Source organism: Apis cerana, linkage group LG6 (genome assembly GCF_029169275.1).
Source record: "Apis cerana isolate GH-2021 linkage group LG6, AcerK_1.0, whole genome shotgun sequence".
Lineage (NCBI taxonomy): Eukaryota > Metazoa > Arthropoda > Insecta > Hymenoptera > Apidae > Apis > Apis cerana.
Genome location: NC_083857.1, coordinates 10505241 through 10532085, shown reverse-complemented (window position 1 = coordinate 10532085; position 26845 = coordinate 10505241). Strand labels below are relative to the sequence as shown.

At 36.3% G+C, this 26845-nt stretch overlaps 1 protein-coding gene across 2 annotated transcripts in view; it reads right to left on the bottom strand.

The window, feature by feature from the left end:
- The window catches only part of LOC107993834 (leucine-rich repeat-containing protein 24), a 314678-nt gene extending 295370 nt beyond the window's left edge, over positions 1–19308 (bottom strand). The window contains exon 1 of one of the 2 annotated variants that reach the window (XM_062076331.1): positions 19289–19308. The gene's annotated coding sequence lies outside the window, so the exon portion shown is untranslated. The remainder of the gene's footprint in view (positions 1–19288) is intronic. The other variant, XM_062076329.1, reaches the window with a different exon arrangement.
- Positions 19309–26845: the final 7537 nt, after the last annotated feature.

Sequence of the window (26845 nt, the reverse complement as noted above, 5' to 3'; positions counted from 1 at the left end):
AAATATCTCGATTTAAATCTCAATTTTCGAGCATTTATCCATCCTTTCTTCGAGCTATGCTAAAGTTGAGAGTGTCTGAAGTGCAGGCATTATTTATTCGAGAATTCGCGAAAGAAAACAAAATGGATGGATTTTATAGCGGCTATTAATAACCCATAGTATCAGCCATTACTCTCCCCTTGTTATTTAATTTCGCCCGTGAACGTTGGTTGTTAATTCCGCGAGGGATATGCCAGAAAGAGATATTTACAAGCTGAGAATTATATTCCAACGAAATAGATAAGAAATTTAAGGAGTAATTTTAAGAATCACGGAACAAATATTTGTATGCAAACGATCGAATCGGTTGATACTTGTATAATTAATCATAGCCAATTTAATTTTTCATCAGATTCAAAATAAAACAATTTGTAAAATCTCTAATTATAATGTACCAGATATAACATCGCATGTACATCGTTTGTGACGAACAAAAATTAAATCGTTCGAATTAATAAATAAATAATTCAATAAATAAATCTTAAAATTTCTGCATATCGATTTCCATATTCGTTCCATAGAATCACGTCTTAAATTTTCCGTCCACTTCACGCCCTTTATACTTTAGAAAGAAAGAGGGAAAGGAAGTGGAAGGGAACACATCTCGTTCTTCTCGACGCTTCGACGTCCACAATGACGCTTCGACGTTTGTGCACTCTCTCTCTTAGAAGCGTGATAGAACCAATTGAACTCCTTTAAACGCGTCAAACGCGCCATTTCATGCTTCTCGCGCTCTTTGTGCCGCCGGTGGCCGCGCATTGTTGGCGAAAGGGCTGAAAGTGGTAATTTCCATTCCTGTTGGAAACGGAACGCCGTTGCAAATCGGAAAAGAGGGGGAGAGGGAAAAGATGGACCACCGATTCGAATGATCGATATTTCGAATTAATTCCCGTGGATGGGCTATGGAGATATAGTTGTTGAAATGGGCTTGATTTTTTAGCCGAATGGGCGAACGTTGAATTATCGCGATGTGAGGGATATTTTTTTTTTTTTGCAGACGAATATTTCTGAGAGGATTGACGCGTGATTGATTGATTTTAAAGAGTGAAGTTTTATTATGCATTTTTATGCTTTCCGCCGTTAAATATTGCACGCCCACAAAAAGTGTCACGTGTCGAGGATTGTCAGTCGTCGTTTTATTGAATAAAATATCATCTTTGAATTCTATTTTGAATTGTATGTAATAGAAAATATCATAAGTTGGAGATGAACTTGTCACTTCGTTTAATGTCTTAATGAAGTATAAAAATTTCTCTCTTCTCGAGGATCTTGTATTTTTTTTTTTTCTGTAAGTGACGTAAATTGTACCTTTACTCAAATATGTATAAAGCATTTTCATTTATATTTAAATCTTTGTTAATGAATATTTGATTACGCACAGAGACGATTCGTGAACTGACGATTCTGTTATAAAGAAACTGGATCTGATGAAACGCGATAAAAATATTCATCTTATTGACATAAAATAAAGTTTATTATAAAAATGCATATAATACATGTCTGTTAAGTAAGTTTATAAATAATTTTTTCTCAATTTTCTAATTTTTTCAACAATTCATTCAACGATTTTCTCTTCAATCGATGTGGACGTACAAATATTTTCAATGTTTATTGAATGTTCGAATATCGAAATATTCATTAGTTAAAGCTTTCTACCGTATTATCAAGATAGTATACTGGATTTGGAGTAGCGTGTACTGGAAAAGAGAGAAACTCGATGGCGCCGTTTCATTAAAACAGGTGAAAATGGGCGATGGTGTACTTTGGCCGAAAGTTTGACAGAGGTTCGCGCCCGGAATAGCGAGGAAATTTTCCGGAATGAATTATTTCCAGTTTTAAATTATTCCGACAGAAACTTTTTGTCGCACTGAAATCCGTCTCAACTTTGAGTTAACAAGAAATTGAATGAAACATTTGATAATACCCATAATTATTACGACTGATTATAATATTTTCGTTAGTAGTCCAATTCAATTTCGTTTAAAATGCAAGAAATCTTCGTATCATCCGAAAACTCTTAAATAACAGTATCTTCGAAGATTATAAAGTTATAAAGTCACCTTCTTTCTTTTTTATAAATTAAATATTAAATTCTTATTATAGATATTTTCGGTAATAAAAATTTTCATCGAATAGCTCGGACCAATTTCGAACACCTGTACTTTTCCTATGAATCGATGGAAGGAACGTTCTAACTTCATTTGTTGATGGATACGCTTTAGGCTTCCTATAAAGTGATCAGAGCTGCTTTGGCGAAAGGAATTTGCTCTCGCCATGGATGATCCTTTGGCGTCATAAAGGTTTCCTGGACGCATTGGGGAACGCACATTCTCTGGGTCAAAGACCATGTTGGTTCTCCACTACCCTCAGGTGGGTTCAGAATTGATGTCTGATTCGAGATAGCCATGGACTCGGCGACAATGAGCTGAATAGTATGCTTGTTTGTTTCTGTTGGTGCATTGGTCAACAAGATCGAGGCTTGGACTTGCCAACGGGGTACACCTGTAATATCCTTTTGAGCCACTTTGTTATTAATTACCATACTGTTTTAAATAGAAAAAACCTGGAATTATTCTGAGAATAGATTAGAAGAAAACGAGAGTTTTCTTGGGTTTCTATTTTCTCTTCATAATCTATCTAAAAAGGATATTAAAAGGAAAATTAAATAATCTTTTAAGTTTCGATATTTCTCTCTTTTTTAAATAAGAAGTTGTTAAGAGATGTTACATTTAATTTTTTCCCTAAATTTTGGACAGCTTAGAAGAGGTGCAGGAATTTCGACTTGAGACCACCATTTAAGTCTGATCACCTTCCTAAACAACATCCTGACAACTTCTCTCGGTCTTTGCGGGTTGATGCTATCTGAAATCACGTGCTTCCACGAAAGTACTTACGCTTGGACCAGGCGTTTCATCAAGGATTTAAAGGATGCACCGATGCTGAGGCCGTTATCTGGCCAAAGAAACACGGCTTACAGCAGGAAATTTCAGATAGCATCAAGCTTGAATGTCTCTTTCTATTAAACCAAGATATTATTCGAATTACAACAGACTACGAATAATATATATTCTTGGATCTATTGTTCATATTTTATCTTTATCTACTTTATTTAAAATTTGTTCAACGTTTTTTAAAAATATTGAGAAGAATCATGCAGATTATTATCTAATATCTTTTCAAATTAATAATAATTTTTAATAATAATTAAAATATACAAAAAAAGAAGCCAAAGATATTATTATTAAAAATATTTAACAATTGTTAGATGACAAAGCTATATCTTCAATACGAGCACATTCATCAAATGTTTCACGTGTAATAAAAGAAAAATTAGACTACACTGGTAGTCTCCCAAATTCCTCCACCGTTCATTTTCATTCTCTTGTTCTCTTTTGGTCAAAATGATGACATGACTTATATTCCTGAATAATAAGCGTAAAATGCTAATGATCGCATAGAGAGGATAAAAATGAGTTGGTAGAAGAAGAGACTTTCTCGTTGACAAGACATGTAAAGTGTCCAATTGTCCTCGGCGCAGTTGTCGAAAAGGCACAATTCTGCTATCTTACAGAATGCACATCTCTGGTCTAATCACCTAAGTTTGAGCTACGTCGGGCACAATTAGTGCGAACGAACGTCTAAGATGGATAATCATCCGAGAACTTTGATTCGTGGATCGAACTAAAATTCTATAGTTAACGATATACCCGTTTCGATATGATTAATTTTGTGAAAAATTCTTTAAAGTATTTAGAAATAGAAATTAAAATTCCATAAAAATTTAGTATTCTAATTCCAATTCTAATTCAATAACCACCAAAAATTGTAAAATATCATTGACAAACTTTTCACTCTCGAAAAATTCTAAGCAACTGTTACAAAAAAGTTTGAGTTTTGGAGTTTTGTTTGGAGTCAGTTCAGCATAAAAACAAACAGATCTTCTAGATTTGATAAAGTTAACAAAGAAGCAAAAATAATCTGACACGCGCAAAACGTAACAAGATTACATCCCAATCTATTTCTAACATTACGAATAAATTCGTTTAAAATCAAGGATGAAGATATTTCTAAAATTGTTAAAATTGTAATTTGCGATAAAGAGTCCACAACTGTAGAGGAAGTTGATACCGAATGTAACACGATTTGACAAGTGAGATAAAGAAGAAGAAGAGAAGTAAAAGAAAAAACAATTAAATAATTTCCATCACAAAGGAAACAATTTTCCGAATAAGAAAATTCCATCTCTGCAGGCTTTATTTGAAATTTCACCCCTTTAAAATGCAGATGACCGTTTTCGAGATCCTCGGTTAAAGAGATTGATAGTAAGATGTCGTGACGTGTCGCCATCGTTGAAACACCGACGAAAGCGTGGAAAGACCGTGAAATGAAACGAAGAGAATTCCGCGTATACCCATATTTTAACGTCATCGTTTTATCGCGTATCGATTCTTTTTTTTTTTTTTTTCCTTTCTCTCTTCGGATAATAACGACGACCACGAACATTCCTGATGGAAACGAGTGCCCCTTTATGAATATCAAAATAACCAAATGTCGTGATTAAAATTCGACGCGAAATTTCGTATTTTCCATCGTGTTTTTGACCGAGCGCGTACACACGTTTCCTTCTAATTGCCCATTACGATCTCTCCACGATCGTAAATTGCGCGTTCGTTGGAAAAATTGTTTCGATCGAAGAGAGAGAGAGAGAGAGAGAGAAAGAAAGAATAGAAAGTGACAAGCGATGTCCGGGATAATCGAAAATAACCGAATTTCGTGAACCTATTTGAAGGAAAAATCCTTTGAAGGAAATTTTTGATTTGAAATTTTTGTTTTTTTTTTTTTATAGAAATCGATGCAGAGTAAAATTTTATTTTTCATTCGATCCTGTCGACATTTGCGGATACAGAATTCGTTGCAAGCTTTTTAATTTGGACCCTTGGGTACGTTGTTAAAAAGTTGAAACTCGAATTCAGAGTCAGAATTACGAGTTTGAAAAGTTTTTTTTGGAAATACGTGTATAATACGTGTACGAACGACGTTAATAATTATAATTTTTCCCGTATAAGCTCGACAAGCATCGACAAGTTTAGTGGAATCTCGTTTAGAGTGAATCGATCGTTCAAAGAAATCGAACGAATGAAATCCTTTAGCAAAATCCTTTGTCTCCTTGACTCTTCATTATGAGTTTGTTCTCCCTTCTGTTTGTTTTAAGGGCAGAGCGTACAAACATGCAAGTACTTACACGCTCTCTATTTTTAATGAAACAGTCACCGACGACGTCGTTTAAAGTTGAAGAGGTCACTTTGAGTGGCTAATTAATCTCGGTAAGATCAAAGTTCATCCCCTGTCGAGGCGAACAGTTACAACAATTTGATCTTTGCAACAATTTAACGCACGATGGATAAATGTTTGGAAAACTTGCAGATACGTTTGGTAAAAGAGAGAGAGAGAGAGACACTTCTCTTCATCAACGATATCCAACTCTTTAAACGTGAAAAGGACATTGAACCTAATTTCGAGGTTACATCATCACCCACTTGGTCTAAAGTGTTAGAGGTGCGAAAAAGGAGTGTTTCAGACGAGTGGTTGAGGTGCGAACAATAGGTAGCCATCCGAGGTTCTAAGTGGGCCTGCTTTTCGGGAACGGCTACACGGCTATGATGAAAGAAGCGTACAAGTACAAAGAAGCGTGTGTGCTTGGATGAATGGATGCAAAAGATTTATGAATCGCACAGTCAGAAAGTGACTTACGCTCAAAAGTTCAATAGTTCTCACATTATCACCAATCCAAATAATATTTAACAGTTTCAACAGTTCAAAAAAGAGAAAAGAGAGGGGAGCGTATTAACTCAATTATTATATTATTTTCACACAGAAAATTTACGGAATTTAATTTCTCATATCCAACATTCCAATTTCATAACCCTATCCAAACCCAACCATCCCATCCTATTCCATCGTTTCCAAAAATAAATTTCACGACTATTATTTCCATAAATTTCAAAAGTGCATTCAGAGTATACATTACACAGCATCCACTCAACTGTCCCGAACGTATCACAAAGTTTACGTCGCGCAGAGTTGAAGCACCACTTACCGCGATACAACTGCCTCATCCCACAGACACACACACACACACAGTTCAAAACGCTGTGGTGAAATCCAGAATCAACACAAGGATTGCCCGCATTTTACAATGCAACACGCCCATTCTCCGTTATCGTCCATCGGCTATGGGTCGAGTGAATAATCTAAGGGGTGGAGAACATTAGGCGGAGGAGGTGACTTCGATCGTTAGTGGGGGCGATCTCGTGCGCCGCGAGATCTTCGTTCACGATGTTTGTCGGGTTAAATGGAAAAATTCCCTGGCTTCTGAATCCGGCCTCCGTGGCCCTGGAAACGAAGTCTGGGCGAGGTCACGCGCGAGAAGAGATCCTTTGAGATCGTGTGTCCGCGAAATGGAGCAACGCCACGAAAGAGCGTTTAATGAGCGCGTGTATTTAGCGTCGGCCTTATTCACGCGGCCGAGCCGAGCGGCATTACGAATTATCTTTCTGGGGCCATAGCCTTCTTTCATAGGAGAAAACATTCAATTTTGTCATAAAAATAAAAAAAAAAAGGAAGGAAGGAAGGAAGGAGGGAAGAAAGAAAAAGTGGAAAGGGCGGTGTAGAATGGCGGCAAAGAAAGGGAACCGGATGTAAGGGCATTTAAAATTAAAGATTGACCTTTACGTTGCGACGATATTGGACTTATTCGCAGTGGAATCTCACTTCTTTTTTTTTTCCTTTCCTTATTTTGCTTCACCACGCGATGCTGAAATTTATTCTCTTTCGTTTTTTGAGAATGGAAAATGAGGCGTTTCACGATTCTACCTGTGAAAATATAAAATGAAGTGTCCTCGTTTAAGGTTCATTCAATTAACCTCTGATTCTATGATTACGTAGGATATAACCGGTCAAGAGCAGAGATAAAACGAAAATACGATTTTTTTACTCGTATCTTCTTCCTTTTCAAAATCCTCGTTGAAACTTTACTTTACTACGGTAGGATCTACATATCGACGTATGCACTCCACAACTTCTCAAATTCGATTTTCTTGGGAACGAGACTTCCAACGAGAGAATCTTATTCTTTCTGTCCCCCTATTTATTTTTTCACGTAGAATTACCTCCTATTTCAATTCTACCATTCATCCTCACGCGAATAATCGACCTTCAATATTTAATTTTCGATCATCGAGTTTCCGGAGAGAAATTTTTTTCATCCAAAGTCAACAATTTTCAAAAACGTGCTCGCTCCCGTCGCAGAAATTAATCGCGCACGAGCACAAAAATTTCATCACAAAAATTAGTTATCCGAAAAATTCAATGTTCCTTTTGAAATACGAGAAAACTATTCCGGTTCAAAGCGACGGAATAGTGGGCCGGTGATGAGCGGAGTATCGGCAAACGAGCACACCAAAAAGAACCAAGAATCACGGATCAAATAGCGAGGGGTATCTTCTTCGCGTGGCTTGCAATCCTCCGGCTTCGTTTTACTCCTCTCGCGGAGATTAATTGGAAGGGCAGCAACAAAAGGTTAAGGAACACAGCGGCCATGTCGCCGATGAAATAAGAAGGAGCGAGGGGGAGGGTAAAGGGGAGAGGCGAAGAGTCGGAAGTAGGAAGGGAGAGACTAGATGTCTCTGTGGAAGAGAGACAGAGGGGCAGAGGAGAGGAAAGCGCACGGAACAGACCACTGAACGAGAACGTCATTAGAGGTTCGCGGAATAAAGCGGAAAAGCCTGGGGAAGAGCGCGGACGGAGAGGATGCGGAGGTGAAGGGGCAGTCGTGGCGTGCGGTCAGGGCGAAATAACGAAAAAAAAGGAAGAGAGAGAGAGAGAAGACTGAACTTGGTAAATCCAGGAGAGCAGAGTTTTTCGATTCGTCGTCAGTTTCGAACCAGTGAATCGGTTCTTCATTAGGAAGATCTACTATTTAAATTGGATGAAAATTGGAGAATTTATAGGTGGTCGAGGTGTCGTGATAAAGGGTATTTAACACTGATGGGTGGAAATGGTAAGTAAAATCAACGAGAGAGATTGAAGTTGAAACGTTCGATAAGGATCTCGAATCACTTCGTTGATCGTACTCAACTTTTTTCTCTTTCTGTTTCTTTTAACGTTCTGTACTCACTACTTTTTCCAATTAGGCCAATCAAGCCGTCACTTCCATAGACAAATAAAAAATAGGAGCATAGAAAGTTCTTTTTAATATTTTTAAGATGTAACTTAAGATTATAGGCTGGTTTTTTTCCCTCTTCGATCCATCATTGATATTTCTTTCCTTTTATTTCCCTGATGATTCAGAGAGTAAATAAATGAACGTCTCTTTAAATTTCCACCACGAATTTCTCTCATCCGTCCGGCCTCCTCGCATATCGAGACGGCATTTAGGTTTTACTTTTTCAAACAAATAAATTGTTGCTTCGCGAAAGTCTAATATGAAAGCGTTAATTAATATTTTTACCAATATGCAATGGGAAATAACCTGTTTCTTTGAACGTTTGAAATCTTTTAAAGAATTTTCTTCACGATACTTTTGATTTGATTTTTATTAATAATTAAGAGAGATTAAAATTATTGATAACTTTGTACGGGAAAAAAACCAATCACGTTAAAAATTTAATCGAAAATCTACTTAAACTTTTTTGCGACATAAACGAAGTAACCATTGCACAATAAATCAAATATTTATTCCCATTTCCATCCTTCTGCCAATCCCATCTTCTTCCTCTACAAATTTTTATCACTATCCAATCGTCTGTCTTTTTTAACCCTTTTTTCCCACATTCAGTTAATTGCCACTTAGCAGAGTCTATATATTCTACACTGGAATTCAAAAACCATCTTTGCAAATAACATTTTAATCTTTTTCGATCCTTTATAACTATAGTGTATATTGCATTATTTTTCTTTTTTTCTTTGCTTTTAAGTTAAACTTATCTCAAAATTAATACATTCATAATTACTAATCTAACATTAATTATTCTTATTATTCGTAAAATCTTTAGATTTTTTCCTCAAGATTGAAATGTTCGTAACATATTTTTGATTTATGCCATCTTTTTTGTTTTAAATAATATACCTAAGAAATGTCAATAAAGACAATATAAGTATAATCTCTTCAAGATCAATTCATCCCTCGAGGGGTTGCTACTTGAATTGTACTACACGATATGACAGATGACCCTCTTTCTGCAATTTTCTTCGCTTCAATTATTTTTATATACGCTTGGAATACAATAACACGAAAAAAAAGAAGGAAATATATTAAAAGAAAAGTACAGTTTATACTTTTCAAATAAAAAAGTTGAGAAAAAAGGGACACATTGAAGTTTTTGTTTTCAAATACAGCTTGTAGAACTATACGTTTTCATCAATTTTAGTATTTTACTCAGTTGTCAGATTTCGTCGAGTTATTGAGATGGAAAGGTAAAGCAACCAAGGTTATATAGAGCCATTCCCTGTTTTGAAAACGATTTCACGAGAAAAGATGACGTATAGCAAAGAATAATAAAACGAAATTTTGCACATTGTTCTTGTGGATATATATATATAATTTAACATGAAATTATTATGTCACAGAAAAATAATAAAAAAATATGACATCAAGCTCCGATCATTTAACTATTTTTATTCTCAAAATTCTATCGAAAGTTCACTTTTTGTTAAAAATTTATTGTTATTTCAAAAAATTCCAATTACTTCCACTCGATTTTCTCCTCCTAAATTTAACAATTTATAAAAATATCTACTCGATAAATTCTCTCACATCACCATTGCGCGTACTAAATTCTAAAAATTCAAACCTTTATCCACCCTTCAACTTTCTCCTCGGAATCAAAAAATTTACGAAAATATCTAATATCGACAAAGCTTTCCAACTCGTTTCAATCTTAATTTAAAATTCTAAAAATTCAAATTCGTTTTCCTCCCTTTCATTCTCCAAATTTAAAAAGGAAGAGAGAGAAAATGAAAAAATAATATTAGAAAAATATGCAGTACAAACAAACTAGCGCGTGACACCGTCACGATCTATGCAAATTGCATCCCCAATTCCCCGAACACTTCATGGCCACTGCAGAAGCCAATCCCCTTTCTCAAATTCACCTTATTTCTTCCGCCAAGTATCACTCGAGTCAGGGTTCCGCTATTTTTACCTCCGCCCTCCTACACATCGGCACACGATAGGAGAGCGCTATAAATCCAGGGGGCGGCTAAGGGTGGACTCGAGGGAATAAAAAGGTGGGCGAGGTAAAGGCGACGATCGGTGACGCGGAGCGTTGAATCAAAAACGCGAGTGGAGGAAGTCGCGAGTCACGAAATTCGATTCGTGAGAGGATCGCGCGAGAGAGTGGTTCCGGTGGCCGTGAAATCCACGGCCAGTTTGCCGTTCTTATTGAAAGTTTTCACGGTGGGTTACGTTGAAAGTTTCTAAGACGGGGTTGAAATCTGGCGATTTGATCGCGACATTTCTCGAAGACAAATTGTCGGACTGTTTCGAGCGAGCAGATTTTCTTTCCAGATTGGAATTTGATCGAGAGTGAAATCGGTGATCGATCGAGCGATTTTTACGTCAAATTTGGCGGTAATTATAAGGTGGCAAGAATATAAGTAGAGGTAGTCATAGTAAGTATGATTGATTTGCGTTTTATGGGGTGTTATATAAATAAATAGAAGTGAAATGTTTTGATGAATTAGAAAGAAGAATTTTCTATTTATCTGCGTTTGTTTGTACACTTTGATGTTTGTTGAACAATATTTTCGCTGGTTCTCTTAAGGATCGTTTTTTAATGTTGAAATTTGAATCTGTTTGTCATGTAAGCAAGTAATAGTAATCTTGAATAATTATTTGAAATAACAAACGATCGAAAAGAAATGTTTTTCACGCGAGTATACTATTTCTTGAAATTTTTCGAGTGGTTTGTACTTTGAAGAAAAAAGTACGCTTCCTTGTAGAGGATAAATTACTGAATGTTGCAACTAGAAATACCTCTATTATATTCTAAATACTAGGAACAAGAAATCGACGATACGATTTTATGATTTCGAGGAAAACGTATAATCATAGATAGTAATAAATTTTATTACAAAGTCGGGAAGTGAAAAAGATTATAAGGTTCGTTTTATCCTCTTAAATGGAACGGCAGCCTTTTATGGTAATACCAAGTTAAGGATTTTAAGAAGCTGAAAATCCTAAAGCAGTATCATTCCTGATACTTCACTTGTCCTACAATGTTAAACCTTAGCAGCAAAAATATAAGAATATCTAATATATTTTCTTAATTCAAAATAGAAGATAATCTCTCAAAACTCTTATCTTTTATAAACTTCTAAATTAACCCTACATCAAATACCATTTTCTCATCGAATATTGTTATACCTTTTTTTCGTCATACATTTTCCAATGCGCTGAACTTTCGACTTAGAAAAAAAAAATAACAAAGAAAAGATTGCACATAATTTTTATATCGCAGACTTTCAAACATCAGAACCATTCCACCAGGTATCCCCGCATATTTTTATTCCAAAGGCAAAGAATATTCACGATCGAGCGAGCACACAGATGACCGTGGATCAATTTCTTCAAGGGCCATCCCCTTCTTCTATATCTTCGGTTTCGCGAAAACACGACTCGTCCTTTCCGCGCAAGGGGAGGAAACGCAATTACACTCGGCGTGATCAACGTGAGGAAACGAATCCGGACAAGAAAATCTCGGGCTCCGTTACTTTTATTTCAGGCGGAGGCTTCCCTCCTCGTCGGGATCCACGTAAAAGACGTGGTGGTGGCAGCCGGCGACGGATAATCTCCGACAGGAAGTAATGTATCCGGCTGAAATCTGGCCGCAGTAAAGGGAGAAATATGCCACGGCCTGGAGAGAGAGAGAGAAAGAGAGGAAAATGCGCCGGTTTATAGATGAGATCAATGATATTGAAAGTTCGGTTCAACTTTCGGATCTTCGCCGTTTCCGCTTCCCTCGAATCCACTGAGAAATTCCTCGATGCTATCTATGACCGAATATTGCTAGATGAAGATACACTTGGCAAATACTTTTGATGAGATATGTTTTATACATATATATGTGTAATGTGAGATGCATTTTGTATAAGTTAAAGGTATGACATTTATTAAATAAGTATGATTTTAATAAATAATGGATTCGATCTTTTCTGTTAGCGATTATACAGACTGGTAAGATATATTTTAAATATTTCGAAATATTTTTAAATGTGTAAAATAGGTTTCGACGTTTATCGTTTTTGAATAAGAGGGATAACTTTCGATATTTTAACAAATTCGTTTCGAAGTTTAATTAATAGACTGTATTGATGGATTGGAATATTTTAACACTTAAAATCAGGTTAAAATAAAATTCACATGAGACGAAATTTTTTTTATAATAAATTTTCAGAAATGGAAATTCAAATTTTTTTGAAGAAGGTTGAATACGAAAGAATTACACGTCTGGTTTACGTATCAATTGAAATTTTAAATGTTACAGCGTCAGTTTACGTTTTATTTTAATACAAGTGAATACTTAAATATTCGTAAACAATATTTAAATGTTGTTTTCATCGAAATATATACTATTTGTATTTTTATGAACCTTGTAAATATTTTTCAAATTTTAAGTGATTTTGATCGTGGTGTGTATCAAACAAGAATGTAAATGAATATACATAAAATCTAATATAATATTTATGAATATATTCAAATACCTATGATACATCTCGGTGGTAGAACTTGGAATAATATTGACGTAAATCTCTTAAAAAACCTTGTATTATCTGCTAATGACCTTTATAATCATATTTCTGCGATATAAGAGCCTCGAGCTAAGCTGATTAAATAGTAATCCTGTATTTTCAAAGGGAAGTGTTTTATGTACTTGTTTGACTTCTGAATAACTCGTATTCCGATTTCATCTTTATTTCTCTGAATTTTGTCGAAAAGTACATTCCCTCCAAAAGACACGAACATAAAAAAAATATCTAGATAAATATTCTCCAATGGTTATTTAATTTCAGATTTTTATATACATTTAATTCTTTTCTACTCTTTTCACCATTGTCCCCCATTATCTTTTTATCGTTTCCTCATGAAAAAATCTTTTCGTATCTTCTACATTATTTTATAATATTTATTACATATCTTATATATACGATAAAATATTCAATTCTTCGATATCTTTGCGAAAAATAAATAAATGGCAAAGTTATTAAACATGGACTATTAATATGTATAACTTTCGTAAGAGGGGTAACAAAATGACAAGTAACAAAGATAAGAAATTAAACACAGGATATTAGTTCGGAAGTGCATATGTCAAGAAGCTGTTTCTTACTTGTAACGATTCTCGCAGAACTTTCCACGAATATTGCGCATAGAACTTTCATAATTTAGCGGTATTACGGATGAGCCAAACTTCCTACTTCTACTTAATACCCAACCTCAAATTAGAAAATGATATTTTATCGATCATTCCATCCGATGTTTCCACAACTATTATCCCCTACCACGAAACAACTTTCGCTTCGTTCTACGAATGAACAAAAGAACGAATACCGTCCCCGATGGAATAGTTTTTCACGGGAAATTTCCCGATGAAATTTCCCGTGACAACTTTTTCACGCGCGAGAAAAACGAACGGAACGAGTTGAAAAAAAGTGGGAGGCAGAGAGAGGAGAGGAGGAAGAAAAATCGACAACGCAACAACGCGAATTCAATTAACATTACCCACGGAAGTTTGTAACGCCACTTGCGCGTCAATCACGCGGGAATTGCGCTTCCCTGCGTGCTTCCGCCCGTGGAATGTTTCATATTCCGCTCGCGCTCGACTCGAAAAATTCTCCTGTGAAAACCATCGGTGTTATTCTTCCCGAATAATTTTGGAGAATTACGAGATTTCTCGCGCGAGAAAGCCCCTCTTAATCGGGACTTAAATGAGGCTTGATGGCGATCCATCTTTCTCCTCGTGGCGCGGGACGGCATTAAAATTTCAACCGGAAACTTCCCTCCATGATATCGAAATCGAATTTCCGTCTGAACGTGAAACGAAATATAAGTCCGACTCGTGACCCAGAATATTCTTGTGACGAATGATGCGATATGGGGAGGATGAAAGTAACGAGTTTGCTTCTAACCGAGATTAAACCTGGTATCTTGGTACGGTTGCATCCTACGAGACGTTTTTTATCGATGCAGGGGATATATCGACTTTGTTTCCCTTTAGACGCGTATTTTTTCTTCGTTCGAATCGATTAGATTAATTCTTTTTTTTAAAATTTATCGTTAACAAATAAAAGAATGGAAGAAATAATGTTTACGATGAATTGATCGATCGAAAAATGGAAAAATTTCGTTTCGAATCGAATGATTCCTTTTTGAAATTTTTATGAAATATCCATATTTTAAAATTGAAATTAGATAAGATATTTTTATTTTATTATTATTATTTTTTTTTACTCGAATTTTAACGTAGATTAAATTTTTTATTGCAAAGCAATAAAAATAACCGATTGATATTGAATATTATGACCCACACCGAATCCTGAAAAATTTAATAAACGAGATAAAATAAATCAATTGTTATTTATTTAACATGGAAAGAGAGAATGGAATAAGTCAATTTTATATTTACAGTTTACTTATGAACAAATTGAAAAAGATATAAATAAAAATATATTTTATTTGTTTGTTTTTATTTAAAAATATTAATTCTCAATAAAAAAAAGACTTTTCATACTACATAATATATTATTCAATATATTAAAAATTTGAATACAATTTTTCGTTCCTATATTTTTTTATTTACCATTTGACTGTAAGTAGTTTCAAAATTAAATTTTAAAGCATCTCCGATATTCTCACTCCATATTCTTGAAGAATCTCGTTTAAAAACAAGTCTCGTTCTTCGTGAAATTTTCAAATTTCACGGCTTTAAAGTAGATTGTCTCCGAAATAAAAAAAATATTCCGTTCCTTCATCAAAAAATTACAAAGTTGCGCTTAATTTTTCAACAACTTGATCCATATGGAAGATAAGATTATTAAATTTAGGAAACCCAAAGTTGCTCGGTAACGAGTATTGGACTTGAATTATTCCTCCTTGTCGATTCTATTTAATACTTTCTAGGCCATCAAAATAAATAAAAAATAATAAAACCAGAACTTCTTCGAGGTCAATGAACTTTGTTCCTCATTTCTGATTTACGAGGATACTCAATTTTTTATCATCTAATCTTATCACATTTTTCAATTCTCTTTCAATTTTGATTTAATTTAAAAAATTTTAATTTAACCTTAACCTTCGACCATGATCTTCATTTGAGCTTCCATTCTGACCTTAATCAACACAGGTAACGAGAACTTCGAGTCTTCTTTGATAGGTAAAATATTAAATTTTCGTGGATGTTTTTTTTTCAAGCGATAAAAATTTCTTATTTCTTATGAATTTAAAATTTTGTACGAGTACAAACAGAGGTATCAAAAGGCATGAAGTATCAAAAAAACAGTCAAGAATTAATTAAAGCAGATGAGAAGACACGGAAGGGACAGAAGGAAAAATTTGGAAACGATATACGATTTGTTCCTTTTCCTTTTCACGGACAAAGAACATGATTATGTCGTCGCGTACTAACACGGTCGGTGATACGATTTCGTGGAACTTAATTAAAGTAAGCGAGAGAAAGAAATTTCTGACAACATTTAATCGCGGACTACATGACCCCTTCCCTCGGCGATTACCGCGCTCCACTGACAGATGAAATACCTTCAAAGGTCCGAGCGTGCTCCTATTTCCACCAAGATTACCGAAAACATATGGGACACGTGTCGAAAAAGAAGCATGGAAACTCTAGGACCGAGTCAAAAATATGCTAACGCGGCTACCGCGACTCTTTGAAGTCGCCTCCTTTTTCCACCCTTTTTCCCTCTCACCGTCTATCATCCCTTTGCCAGGATAGACCGTCGATTATGCAAAGTAGCACGGAAGACAAAATATTCGTTTGAATGATCAATCGATGGAAAGTCTGTTTCGAGGGAATGGAATCATGAAAATGGTGAAGCATGGTAAATAATGGTAGAGAGTTGGTAGGAAAGTTTCGGGAGGTAAGCGTTCGAGAAATTTTCACGTTTCAGGAGGCACGATGTTCGTAAGATAGTTGGAAATGGAGAGGGAAACGGAATGCCGAAGGTTGGTTTAGATCACTTTTTAGAAGCGAACGCATCGACCAATGACCGAACTTCGCCGAACAGTGTGCTCCTCGACTCGCCAACTATTCGATACCTTGTAGCAGTTGTCGGAAATTTAGAACCGGTAGAAACTAGTAATTCTGTAAACTCGCCAACTCGGCGGGGTTTACTTTCATTCCGCTCGAAATCACGGCCGTTTGTAAACCTGGCCGCGAAATCTTGGGGAACTACGCGATTGTTGTCGGCTATTTCTCTTCAGCTTCTTTTTTTTTTAATCTATGATGAAAGAAAAAGATATTGTTATTTCATTTCTCTCTTTTCCTATTATATGTTCACTTCTCGTACCGTGAAATTGGATCAAGATTAAGCGGTGGATGGAGCAATAATTTGATATTTTTATTTTCAAAAATTGTGAGGAACAACGCGTTTTATCAATCATACGAAATTTTCGATATCATTCAAAATCTTTTCTGCCATAGATAAAATTCAGTGTTCCAAGTTTAAATCAAACCGGATGTGGAGAATGTTTCAAATTTATCGATAATATATATCGAAGAAAAATTTTTTCTCTTTTGTCGTTCAAAATCTTCTCCCTCGACCTCGACATGCAAAAATGGAAGATCGCAAGAACGATTAATCGCGCAAAGGTAGAAGAGAGAATCGAAAAGATGGAAAAATGAGGGAGGACGTTATTTACTCGCATAGCACTTGACATCGTCACTCTCGTTTCCCCGCTCTCGTCGCCGGGGATTCGATTTCGTGGCCTGTGCAAGTAAGAGAGGCGAAAGTAAATTATGCCAGAGAAGTAATAAAGTAGAGTGCACGATACTCCCCTCCCCCGTTCGCACCGCGCTTCTCCTCGCGCGACATTTCGAATGGATACTCCTCGTAAAAACACGCAACCGATCCGCGCACGCCTATACAGGATACACAGAACACACGCTCGATACGTTCTCGTCGAATCGAGCCGAATTCACCAATGCCTGGCGAATACACGAATCCTTTTCCTTCGTTCGTCTCTCACAGCGTATTTCCACGTGTGCGCGTGGAGAAGTTTCGATTGGAATGCAAATAGTGGAAATACAGGGGGGATCCTGAGATCACGAGCTCGGCACGAATCGGGCAAGTTCGGATAGAATCGTCGTGGCGAATATTGGATATACACTCTTCACCTATAGCTCCCGGTGTTTGACTTCGGATCGGATCGGTAATATTCGGACGCTATCGGCTCAACGCTTTATATAATACGGACTAACCACGTAGTGACTTTCTTTCTTTCTTTGCTTTCAACGATGCACTACTCCTGCGATTTCCCTATAAAGAAGAAAGAAAAGATAATAAAGATATCTTAAAATTACCACTGCGAGATTGATCTAACGGATGGATAGATTTCAATATTATCCTCGAATCGAATATTTCGAAACGATCACCGGCCAATGCGAAAGCAAAGCGAAGAGAAGATCGGCGAAAGGGAAACACAAGGGAAGAGGTGGAAAAAAATGTATTCGAGCATCTCCTTGCTGGCCGCGAGGCAGCGGGTTGGTAGGCTTTGACCTTTGAACCGGAACTAAAGACCGAATGGCTGACGCGCGTATGTACACACACACACATACACGAGTACATATTACGTGTGCAAGGTACATACATACACACGCGTCACGCCACGCGGAGTTCGAAGTTATTCGCAAGAGAAGAACCATCCCGGATGCTGTTAACGTGGTGGCGCGTGAGATCGTGGTGGAGGTGAGATCCAGAGAGCCTAGGCTGGAGCCAGCATCGCGAAACTCGGCCCGGCTCGGAGGGTAAATCCTTTGAAACGGGACGGAGAAAAGTTCATTTCGGCGTTTCGAGTTGAAAATGGGACGGCACACGGCGAAAAGGAGTTTCGGCGAGATATTGGTTCTCTTACGGCCTGCGTGGCCACAGGTCTCGGGGAAAGGAATATCGCGCATACACAGAGTTGATATTGGCCGTTCTACATACAGCTTGGTAAACCGCAAACAATTTGCAAACGTTCCTTCCCTCTGCGTGCTGTACTTCTGCCCATAAACGTAAGAAAGAGAGAAAAGTAAAAGCGCTCCGCTGGTCATTAACGTTCGCGAGTTGCAGCCTTCGTATTGAATACAGACTTCTACGTGAAAATTCATCGTCACGTTATACATGTACAATGGGTTTGTTTTAGAAATTATATAAAAAAAGAAAAAAAAAGATAAAAGAAATTTTTATCTCCTTTGTGGAAATTTTATCGATGATGAAGACTTGAAGAAGAGAGGATTCTTTACATTGTATTATAATAATTATTAAATTCGCAAACTTTACTCGAATTATTCCAACCTTTTAAGTTAAAATTTTGTTTGAACGATCGTATTAGATTGAGAAGATAGATTTTGAAGAAACGCGTAATTTAGAGATGTTTGAATTAGAATTAGAACAATTTCTATTTGATTTAGTAAAAAAAGTTGGTAGTCATAGTCGACGTTATGATACATCCTTGGATTGTTGATGAGATTGGTTGTGATATTAAAAAAATTATTCGGATTAACTTTTTTCAGAAGAAAGAGAAAAAAGTTGGAAGAGCTCGACTCACGAAAAACTGACATAAAATATTGATAGAAGAAACTAACGTAGAAGGCGAATCAAAGACCTAGTTTCTCAGAAAGTACAGAACTGGAATACGGACCAGAGAATATTTCTCTCAATTTTTGATTAAACAGTTGACTACTTAAAAATCTTGGTCAGTGGTCAATGGAAAGCACGCTCGGATGCATCCTTGAAATCCATAATAAAATTCGTTGCGATATACGCAAAAGACAGTGTATGCTAAGAAACGTTACAAGCTCAAAGAGATTTTAAATTTTCAAGAATAAAAGATCGAGAGAGAAAATTTTTAAAAATAAAAAATTCTTCTTTCCTGAATCAATTGTATAATTATTCTTCCTTTTTCGTTCGTGCAATAAATATTGTTAAAAAATTTAAATATATTAGAAAGAAAAAGAAATTTAATATTACATACATTTTTAAACCTTTGAAATATTGGAATAATCTCCCTAAAAATGCTCGGAGGCTTCGAATAATCTTAGAAGTGAATACCTGCAACAACAACGAAGAAATAATAAAAGTTAATTATATTGTTCAATATATCAATAATATTAAATGTAAATAACAAACTAAAAAAAGAAAAGAAATACAAAACGCGCATGAAATAAGAAATATTCGTATTAAAACTTCTTCTTAAAAATGAGGAAACTACGTAACGACTTCGTAACTTATTACGAAGTTAAAAATAATCGTTTATTCACAATCACGATCACGGGAATGCAATTATCTCTATACAAGCGAATCAAAATTCCACTCGAACCGCGGATCGCTTAATAAGTACGAGGAAACGATCGATGACAATGGAGAATCGCGTCAACGACGATGACAAATCGTGTGTCAGACAAGAATCCAGTCAATTAGCGATCGTACCCGAAGATATACAGCTACGCGTCGATCTGGAATGGCTCGCTAAGCAAATGTCAATCATCGGCGCCAATCGACGAGGATTGTCTCTCGAGTCAATGAACGCCATGGTGGAACGTCTTCGCAGGAAGTGTTAGATTCGTTGCTCTCTGCTATACTGCGAAATTTCAATTGGCGATACAATGCTTCGTTAATTATTTTAAGTGTTCTTTTCATTACGTTTGAGATTTTTTAATTAAAATATTTTATTTAATAGAATATATTTCGAGAAATAGAGAAGTATTAGGAGTTGTAAACTCGAGAAAAAAAAAAGAAAAATAAAATACAAAAATCTAGGAAAAGATGGAAATAAAATGATACGTTTCCGGAATATTTTGATAAGTTTAGGCATATCGATCCGTTGCTCAGTTTATTCGCATGGCCAGCTCTGTTGTATCGATGTATCTTCTACTCGAAATTCTGATTTCCAACGCAATAATTCAGCGGCGTGTCTCTCATTTTCGGTAAAGTCCCTGGTGCAATTTGCTCTATTGGCAGGAAGAATAGAAAACGTAAAGAACAGAGAAGCGTGGGGGTGTAGTGGTAGAAAACCGGAGATGAAACGAATTCGCCTAACAATATCGTACCTCTCTGATGTACGTGCGAGGAATACCACGAAGAGAGATCGGTCGAATGGTCAGCTACGAGCTGATATTCGCATTCGAGTGATTTCTACCAGTGTGCATCGGACTGATTCAGCTGAGAGAAGGGAACAGAGTGTAATATGATTTTTGTGTATAGTTCTAGAAAGCGGGAGCAAGATCTTCCGGTATGCATATCCAGGCAAATAGGAGAAAACAGAAAGGTGTTCGTGTACGATCCCATATTCTATTCGATTAAAACACGTTCAATCAGATCAGAATTTCATCGTTTGTTCGTTTATACGTTTAAGAAAGTGAATACGTGAATTCTGATTGATATTGTATACATACAATATTGACGGATAACAATTAATTCAATTGGGACGAAGTCGTACAACACTGGTGCAAAACACACTGATTTCGACGAATTAATAATAAAAATGAACAAAATACAATGATTCGTAATACGCTCGTATCCCAAATACCAGTTGCATCCACTATAGATCATTGCTGAAACCATTCATTTCGCATTCATTCCATTTATATTTCAAATGTAAATTTTCGTCAACGTGCTCAATATCGTAACGCGCTTGGCAGACGTTTAAAAAATTGATCGACCACCACGTTAACGCGCCAAGTACCGAACCGAGCGACATTATTGATACCTTCAAGGGCCTATATAAAAACACGCGCATCGTCGATCCAATATTTTTCACCGAGAATAAATTTTTCACCGACCCGTCGCGCTGGTAACATACGAAAAAAAAAAAAAAAAAAGAAAAAAGAAAAAAAGAAAAAAAACGTTAAAATAACGCGTTGTTTGCCCTCGTCCGGCCAATAAACATTTTTATATAACCCCCGCCCCGTCCAACTCGCGCGCCCTCTACAACCAGGCCGCCATCACGCCATCACATGTCCCGCTCGATGTAACCTTTTATTATACGAGCGAAAGACTCGAAATTGCAGCTTTTTTCGGCCGCGAAATCCGTGATGGTGTATCGCGGTCGCGCGTGAATTATCGAAGCAAGAGGAATGCCGGAATGATTTGCAGCGATTCCGCCCGTTTCATTCACGGGCTACGTGTTTTTTGGCACGGTCTCAAAAGAGGCGCGCTCGAGCCTCCGTCCCTTGCAGTTCCCTGTTGCAGCCTTGGGTTGCACGAGGGGCCAAGTAACCACCTGACAGATCATTCGTCACGACGGGGCTCCCGCACGTCACATACCCTTCGTGTAAACGTCTCGCGGAATTGGCACCGTCTTCCCGTCATCGTCGCTCATCCTGCCTATTCTCTTCTCTTATCCCTTTCACTCACTGTCAGGTTTCCGCGTTATTCCCGCACTAACACGTCTGTGTGTGTGTGTATATTTACACGTAGCTAGGGGTATAGATATATGAACACGTCCTCGTGGAACGGCACGTGGGCCCGACTATTAAGCCGTCGTGAATATCCCAATTTAGCATCACGAAGGAAGACAGAGGGAGAGAGGGAGAAGAAGAGACAGAGAGAGAGATGGACACGTATCGCGAGCAGCTTTTAGCCCGTGGCGGTTCTACCATTTTTAATGCTCGCAAGCTCCACCAGCTGGTGGATACCGGAGGAATGGGGTTATGTGGCATTCCTCGCGAGATCGTGCGCTGCTTGTATTCCCTGGCTTCGAGACCGGCTGCACGTCTTCGTTGGCATGTGTACGTGCATACTGGGTGTCTGGTAATTTATGGCGTGAACGGGAGCGATAGTAGATCAAAGCTGATAAATTGGAAACGTGGAATTGGAAGATTTGGTTCGAATGGTTCGAATTAAATTTCATACGAAATGAATAAACGGTTGAATATGTGTTTGAATATGTGTTTTCTATTTGTGTGTGTATGTTTGATTGTGTGCGAGAATTTTGAATGACGAAGTTAAAGGAATGGAACAGATCAATAATAATAAGATGACAAGTTTGTTTTGATTCAAGTGAAATTACATTCGAGATCTGTCGGTTCCTCCTTTTAGTTGTAAATGTCAAAATTGCTCTATGAATATTTGATCGAAAAATCGTACGTTGACGTTTCAAGGATAGAGGCTAATATTTCCATTATTTAAATACAAAATAGAAATTGAAATATAATTCAAGCATATAAAATAATCATTTATCTTGACCAGATAATTAAGTTATTATTCTTGATTATGTTACGTTGAATTTTCGTAAAAAATATTGATTAAATAACACGTTGTATATAAGATGGAAGAACAGAGTTTCGTTACCAGAATAGGCTTATTTTAAGAATGGATTACTCTTCGAGAAGGTACGACGCCTGCAGAAATTCCTTCCACTATACCGAGTTTCCGGTTATTCGAAAAAGAAACGAGAGATTAAGCGTGACAGTCTTGGACAGTCTGCTTCCATCTTGATCCGTTAACTCGTTTCTGGAAGATTACGATGGATAACAATTTCCGTCATTCTCAAATAATAAAAATCGTTTCAGAGATGGACGATGATGAAATGAAAATTTATACGATCGTGCTTCATCACCAACAATTATTTCGTATCATTACAATTAAATCAAAGTTTTATTGCTGATATTTGTTGATGCTCGAAACTGATGATTCCAAATAAGATTCAGCAGTTGAATTGCCGTTGAAACGAAGTATGTTCTTGAAAATATCGATACGAAATTAAAATTTTTCAAAATTGTGTTTCGAATTGCGTGCATCCTTTATTTGTAAAAATATCGAGATTTCTCGGCATAGTTTTTAATGCTTCATCGGTTCACGTAACGATATCATCGAATTGCACGAGATGCAAAGTGATGCAAATTGTGGATGATAGAACGATTACAATTGAGATATTGGGAAAGTTGCCAAAGAATTCTTGCCAATTTCGTTATGAACGTCGTTATATTCTTAATGGCTCTCTGGATCCACGAAAGCTGTTGCAAGTTCTTTAGCCAAATCGTAAAATATTCTCTTAGGATCTGATCACATTCATTGGATCACGTACATTCATTTTTCCTATAAAAATACTTCTACACAAAAATACTTCTTGTCACAATAACAGGGACATAAATTAAATCAAGAATAACAAGAAAATTTACAGATATATTTCCATAAACATTCTATTTCAAACATTCGCGAGTTACTTATCTTTCATTAAACTTTCATTAACCAGTCTCATCTCTTTCCTCTTACTTCAATATTAATTTCCATGCATGCACATCCATACATCCTTATCCTTTTTCCTCTGATATTTCCACCGACATCCCTTTCTTTTCACATCCATGATGGCCAATCACCAGTCAGCGCACACACGCCATCCAACCGGCTCTGTTCCCAGATTTATCTTCGCGCCTCTGGACAGTTGATAAAGCCGGTTGGAAATGAGCTACATCTAGTTCCGGAACGAAACTATTGGCCGCGGTTAAACGTGACTGGGGAGATCATAATTTCGCAAAAAGGATTAACCTCGAGGAACATTACGAACCATGCATCGTCGTCGGTGAGAAATTACAGGCGAGATAATATTGGAAATATAAAGCCTCGTCTCGTCGCGACAGGTGGTGCGCGCCCTTTCTTTCTTCTTCTCTTTTTTTCTTTTTTTATTTCCAGCTGCCAGAGATGACAATTAATTATCGCGAGAAAAATAATGGCATCACGCACTCTACGCTCTACGTTTTCATATTCCTTTTTTCTCTTTCTTTCTTTCCTTTTCGTTCGCTAATTCCAACATGCACACCCCCCTCCGTGATCCGATGTTCCATTACCTGGGAGTTCTAATTAAGCGGAACTAACAGCGTGGCAAATCTCTTTGAACGAGTAGCGACGTTTTGTTCGACGGAAGATGATGGTAAGACGTATGGTGATTCCAGACTCAAGTGGGAAAAAACCTTCGTGTCAAATGGGAGGAAAGGATAAAGGGATGAGAGTTGATGTAGAGGCCATCTGTTTTAATTTCGTTTGCGAATTATGATTGCGAAGTTGGGTCACATTTTGCGCGATGCGGTAGGTACGTTCCTCGTAATGTTGTTGGAATTGGAATTTAAAGCGTTCTTTACGATCTCTGAGTTTTTTGACTCTTCTTCTTCGCGAATAATAATAATTTTAGATGAAATATACCTTTCATTTTGTGATTATTAGATTGTGCGCGTGATTTTTTTTTTATTTTGAATTTATTTGTCTTCTTAATCTTCTTTCTTCTCTCAAAAAAGACTGGAAACTAACGTAATAAATTTACCCTCATCGATAATTCTTAAATCTTCGCATTGTGTTCAATTTTATATAGATTATTGTTATTGTAAATTCTGTATAAAGGAAGAGGAAGAGGAGTATATGATAGAAAAACAGTGATTGAACGATGATTGGATAGTGCGGAGGTACGTGAACGGATCAGAGGAAAGAAAGAAAAAACGAGAACGAAATATAGCTGAGCAAAATGAAAGACACGAGGAGCGTAAAAATTTCGTAAAATTTTTCTTTTTTCCATCGAACGTAATCTGGCAAGAACGTGAAGCACAAAAGTAAGAAAGCAATAGAAGAAAACTGGTGTTACATACCCTATGTCAATCTTCGAATTAAATTACTTCATAGAAATTTCTCTTTTTATCGCGATTTTGTCAATACGAAGTCATTGAATTTAACGATTATCTCTTCAACAAATCCATATTTTTCTCTAAGTGTAAAAGTTCGTATAAAAGAATATCGTATCCAAAAGCTCAATAAAAATTTTTCGAATAATCGTACTTTAGATTTCTCTAACTTGGCAATAAACGTTTCATGGAGATCACCGGCGGCCATAGAGAAAAACACAGAACGAATTCGTGTTATGGGATCGTAAGACATTTATATAGAATCGGATGGAGACATTATGATCAATATTCTATTTCACAGTGAAAATCCGAGCGATCGACGGTGCTTAAAATCGAACTTGCCCTGAGCCATTGACCCTACCAATTTTACGAAATCGCGATAAAAAGAAGGGGGCTACACGCACGGATTCGGGGCAAGCATACCATACATCACGGCTTTTATATATTCGGTCTTCGAATAGGAATAAAATGAAATTATCATGAGGCGATCACGATGTTATTTCTTTTTCAAAGTATTTTTTTTTCGAGTTAATTTGTGTAAGAGAGTTAAACGTATCTTGAGGGAATAATAATATTTTATCAGGTTTGATGATTAATTATACAGAGCTATAAGACTATTTTGAATTGAATAGTTAAGCATATTGGAATAATTAATAGCATTGATTAATAAACGAACGAAAAATTTGGATATGTTAAATAGAATATTCTATTGAGATTCAAATAATAGATAGACACAAAATTATACGCTTTTAAATTTAATACGTTTTAATATTAATTTATTTTTAAAAATATTACATTTAAAAGTAATACGTATCCTTTCATGGACAGGAATATAGGTCGACAGTTTAAACGTTAAATATTCCAAAAAACTTTTTCGCTAAAACGTCTAATTACACTTCAGCGCTTTACGATTATTCTTCTCTCGATCCATAATTAACTTTTTCATCCGATACGCACGGTAATAAGCACAACAAGAGTACTCGCTCATCTGTCGCAAAAAAATAAACCATATACATGCGTATTATACGTACACGTGTACAAACTCGCGTTCATAAAATTATTAAAATACGTACTTTTTAATCGTCACTGTAAAGAACGCCGATTAAAAAATTGCTAGGAATTCGAACGTTTTCATCAAATGTACAAAACGAGTTGTGCAACGGTGGAGAACCAGCAACGATGCAAAACCGAAAACGCGATTCAACGATTTAATACGATTTCGTTTAAAAAAATCCCGCCAACGAGTGGAAAGAAACGAGCGTGCGTTCATGCATAATTTAATTAAGCGAGTTTATTCATCGCGGAGGAACGGGTACCGGCGCGTGACTAAAAACTTCATTCGATATGCGAAATGAGGATTACAACTACTTGAAGGCCGAAACAGGTATACACGATAGTATGTATTATCGACTCGATACGGCGGGCTATCCATTAAAGCGATCGCGTTTACAATGCAACTCGATCGAGAATGAAACAAAGCCTCGTTAAGATAAAAAATGTTGGGTATAATTCCCCGTTAAAAATTGTTCCATACATTGTCCACAAAATTTTCACTCGATGATTGGAATAACTCGCTCGAGTGATACACCGATGATGTTTAAACTGAAAAGTTAATCGATTTATGAGTTGATTTAAATTATCTCGATTAACTTTGGATTAATTTTGGGGAAAGAAATTATGGATATTAATGGATATGTTTTTATTGGATTGTGCGGAAATAAATTGTGATGTTTAACAATATAATAAATTTCGTGAACGATCTCGATAAAAATATTTAAGAGATTTCAATCAAATGCTAGAGTTAATTTATTCATGGATTTTTTTTTTTCGATCTATCGTATCGCCCGTTATGAAAAATATTTTAGCTATATACGAAATACACGTAATATCGTAAAATGAATTTATGTTATGAATTTAATATT